This window comes from Bison bison, unplaced genomic scaffold, assembly GCF_000754665.1.
Source record: "Bison bison bison isolate TAMUID 2011002044 unplaced genomic scaffold, Bison_UMD1.0 scf7180017864098, whole genome shotgun sequence".
NCBI classification, from domain to species: Eukaryota; Metazoa; Chordata; class Mammalia; order Artiodactyla; family Bovidae; genus Bison; species Bison bison.
Window position 1 is genome coordinate 6,626,043 of NW_011494670.1, and position 5,088 is coordinate 6,631,130.

Here is a 5,088-nt window from a genome sequence, read left to right on the forward strand (position 1 = left end):
TATGCCCATTGTTGTAAGTGTGGTGTTAAAGTCCCCTACTATTATCCTATTACTGTCAGTTTTTCTCTTTTATTTTGTTAACATTCACTTTATGAATTTCATACTCTTAGGTGTTGGGTGCACAATTGTTATATGTTCATGGTGGATTGATCCCATTGACCTTATATAACGTTCTTCTTTGTTGCTTGTTTTTGTTTTAAAGTTCACTTTATCCAATATAAATATTGCTACTCATGGTATTTTTTGGCTTTGTTCCTGTGAAATATCTTTTCCTGTTCCCTCATTTTTAGTCTACATGTGTCTTTAGATTTGAAGTGTTTCTCTTGCAAGCAGTATATTTTTTATATTTGAATGGAACATTTAGTTCCTTTACATTTAAAGCAGTTATTGCTAGGTATGCACTTATTGTTGTTCTGTTGAGTGTTTTTGAGTCTCATTGTTTTTGTAGTTCTTTTTGTTCCTCTCTTCTTTTGCTTTTTTCCTTTGTCACATATTGATTATTTTTCGTGTTACATTTGGATTTCTTTCACTTTCTTTCTTTGTGTATCTATTACAGATTTTTGGTTTATTGGTTGCCAAGACTGTTATATATAAGACACTAGAGAGATAGGTATATCAATATATAAAGCTGGTAATCTCTTGAGTTCAAACATATTCTAACAACCCTGTATTTTTACTCTCCCTATCCATGTTTAATGTTTTTGACATTGTATATTACATCTTTTTATTTTGTATATCTCGTTACTACTTACTGTGGATATAGATGATTTTACTACTTTTGTATCTTTTAACCTTTCTACTAGCTTAATAAGTGGTTGATCTATGTTTTCTGTATATTTTCCTTTACCAGTGAAAATTTTTCTTCAAAATTTTCATATTTCTATTTGTGACCTTTTCTTTTCTGCTGAGAAGATTCCCTTTAACATTTCTTGTAGAGCTGATTTAGTGGTGCTGAACTCTTTTATCTTTAACTTGTCTGTAAAGCTTTGTATTTATCCTTCAAGTCTGAATTATAGCCTTACCTGATAGCATTACCAATTCAATGGACATGAATTTGAGCAAACTCCAGGAAATGGTGAAGGACAGGGAAGGCTGGCATGCTACAGTCCATGGGGTCATAAAGAGTCGGACGCAACTCAGTCACTGAACAACAACCAACTGGCAGAATATTCTTTTCTTAAAATAATTTTTATATATTTATCTATTCACTTATTTTTTGCTGTGCTGGATCTTTGTTGTTGTGCAAGCTTTTCTCTAGCTGTGATGAGTGGAGGCTTGTGGCTTGTGTGGTGGCTGCAGGGCTGCTGGATCATGGGGCTAGGTGCTTGTGAACCTGATTGCATAGATGAGGGGTGCCAAAGAGCCACAGGCCTGGAGTCCACCTCTTGAATGGTGGGACCACGTCCTTGTGGCTGGCTTTGTGGGCCAGAGGCCGTAGGATAATGCCAGTCTGCTGGTGGGTGGTTAAGCCCCCAGAAATAATAGGCTAGAGTTTGGATTCCAAATGATGCTTGTTAATACTAGTGTCCACATGGTTGAACAGGCTCTTAAAAACAGCTGCTGCCAATGTCCTTGTCCCTAGGTAGAATAACCAGTTGCCTCCTAACTCTCTGTGAGTCTTTCCAAGATCAACAAGTGGATCTGACCCAGGATTCTTTCCAACTAACTGCTTCTACACTGAGACTTGAAATGTGTGAGATTTTGCATATGGAGCAGAGTCTCTGTTTTCTGTAGTCTGGCTGGCTCTCTCAAACATTAGCCCTACTAGTTTCCAAGCCAGATGAATTCCAGTGACTCATCTCCCTGGTGTAACACCCCCAGGATGGGGAGCCTGATGTTGCACTCAGACCCCTTGCTTCTTTTGGGAGAACCTCTGTGATTGGGATTATCCTCCCATTTGTGGGTTGCTGGCCCAAGGGTGTGAATCCTTACTATACTATGCCTCTGCCCCTCTTAAACATCTTGTGGTTCCTTCTTTTTATCTTTAGTTATGAAAAAAAACTTTCTTGCTAGTCTTTAAGTTTTACTCAGAGATCGTTTTTTTCTGTGTGAGTAGTTGTGATTTTGGTGCTCCTGTGGGAGAAGTTGAATTCAGGGTATTCCTACTCCACCCCTTAGTCAGTCTATGTTTTTGTTTGTTTGTATATTTGTTTTATTTTATTTTATTTTTTTGTTTTAGCAGCCTGAATGATCTAAGACAGAAACTAAGACAAAAAGTGGGAATATTATTGTAACAAATACCATGGAAGAGGCTCTGGAATTGGGTATTGAGGAAAGGCTGGAAGAGCTTTGAGGTACATACTAGGGAATAAAAAAATATTGCTGAGAATCAATCATTAATGGCAATTTTGATGAGAGCTCAGAAAGAAAAGAGTACAGTTGGAAAGAAAACCTCAATTTTCTTAGAGAACTTTTAGTAATCCAAAACATAATTTGGTAGAAATATGATGGTCAAAGGTCATTTTGGTGATATCTTTGTTAAAAAATGAGGACCATGTTATTGGAAACTGAAAGAAAGTCTATCCTTGTTACAAAGTAGAAAAGAACTTGACTGAATTCTGTTCTTTCCTAGGGTTTTTTTAGAAGGTAGACCTTGCAATTGATTAAATTGGATATTTAGCTCCAGTACTCTTGCCTGGAAAATCCCATGGATGGAGGAGCCTGGAAGGCTGCAGTCCATGGTGTCACTGAGGATCGGACATGACTGAGCAACTTCCCTTTCAATTTTCACTTTCATGCATTGGAGAAGGAAATGGCAACCCACTCCAGTGTTCTTGCCCGGAGAATCCCAGGGACGGGGGAGCCTGGTGGGCTGCCGTCTATGGGGACACGACTGAAGTGACTTAGCAGCAGCAGCAGCAGCAGCAGACCTTGCAATTGATGAAATTGGATATTTAGCTAAAGCTATTTCTAAGCAAATTTTTGAAGGTGTGCCTTGACTCTGCTGCTGCTGCTAAGTCGCTTCAGTCGTGTCCACTCTGTGAGACCCCAGAGACTGCAGCCCACCAGGCTCCCCCCTCCCTGGGATTCTCCAGGCAAGAACACTGGAGTGGGTTGCCATTTCCTTCTCCAATGCATGAAAGTGAAAAGTGAAAATGAAGTTGCTCAGTCGTGTCCGATCTTCAGTGACCCCATGGACTGCAGCCTACCAGGCTCCTCCATCCATGAGATTTTCCAGGCAAAAGTGCTGGAGTGGGGTGCCATTGCCTTCTCCAGCCTTGACTCTAGCTGGCTGCATACAGTAAAACATGCTCAAACTTATAGATAGAAAAAACTTACAGATAAAACTTATAGATAGAATTGTTAAGCAAAAAAGGAAACAGAACTTGAAGATTTAGAAACTTTCAGTTAATCCATATTATAAAACATTAGAATGCTAATAAGTGTGGCCAGGTAACCATTTGATAAGATTTGTGTGGATCAGCTACCTCAACAGAAGCCAGGATCTGTTCTCCAAGACTGTGAAAGAATGCCACTAAAGGTGACTTGGAGGTCATCAGAGCTGCCACTTGTGTCACAGGCCTAGAGTTCAAGGGCACAGAGGACAGAGTGATTTCATAGGAGGGCTCTGGGCGCCTGTGGGACCTAGGCTTGCACTGCTTGAATACCCCTAAGTTGCCCATTCCTCTCCCTGCCCTTCAGTGCTGCACTCCTCAGCCGCCCCAGGTTTGGCTCTGGTGAGCCCTGGTACAGAGCACAGTCCCTAACCAGGTTGCAACTTTGTCAGTATCTGTATGGGGCAATCTCTGCCAATGACAGGGTGCACGGGCTCAGGGGCATGGCTGCCTCCACCTCGCTCTCAAAGAATGGAGGTGCCTGGAGCCAAGGAGGGCGCAGGATCCCTACCCCAAAGAGCCACAGGCACAGCACTTACAGAGAACCGCCCTAGGGCAGAGCCCAAGCAGAGTTGCTGTGAGGATGTTCTGCTGAACCTCAGGCATAATGTTGTTACTACAGAGGGCCTGGTAGGGCCTAAGGGAATTTGCCTCATTAAGTTTTGGACTTACCAGGGCCTGTTATTTATAAAAGAGAACCCAGACCCTTGTCTTGGCCACCATATGTGGACACAGGGAGAAGATAGCCATTTATGAAGTGGCACTCTCAATTGGCTCTGCATTTGCAAGTGCCTTGATCTTGGACTTCTTAGCCTCCAGAATTATGAGAAATGTTTGCCCTTTAAATGATGCAGTCTGTGATATTTTTGTTATAGTAACCTGAGCAGACTAAGACAACTCCCAAATAAGTTTGGGAGTCTAGCCTCTAAAACTTAAGATAGTTAAGTTTGAAAATAAGTTTGACTATAAAGTATACCTTACAGTTTATTTTTAAATAATTATCAAATTTGTTTCAAATTTTTAAATTTTATTTTATTTTTAAACTTTACATAATTGTATTAGTTTTGCCAAATATCAAAATGAATCCGCCACAGGTATACCTGTGTTCCCCATCCTGAACCCTCCTCCCTCCTCCCTCCCCATACCATCCCTCTGGGTCGTCCCAGTGCACTAGCCCCAAGCATCCAGTATCGTGCATCGAACCTGGACTGGCATCTTGTTTCATACATGATATTTTACATGTTTCAATGCCATTCTCCCAAATCTTCCCACCCTCTCCCTCTCCCTCTCCCATAGAGTCCATAAGAGTGTTCTACATCAGTCTCTTTTGCTGTCTCGTACACAGGGTTATTGTTACCATCTTTCTAAATTCCATATATATGCGTTAATATACTGTATTGGTGTTTTTCCTTCTGGCTTACTTCACTCTGTATAATAGGCTCCAGTTTCATCCACCTCATTAGAACTGATTCAAATGCTTTCTTTTTAATGGCTGAGTAATACTCCATTGTGTATATGTACCACAGCTTTCTTATCCATTCATCTGCTGATGGACATCTAGGTTGCTTCCATGTCCTGGCTATTATAAACAGTGCTGCGATGAACATTGGGGTACACGTGTCTCTTTCCCTTCTGGTTTCCTCAGTGTGTATGCCCAGCAGTGGGATTGCTGGATCATAAGGCAGTTCTATTTCCAGTTTTTAAGGAATCTCCACACTGTTCTCCATAGTGGCTGTACTAGTTTGCATTCCCA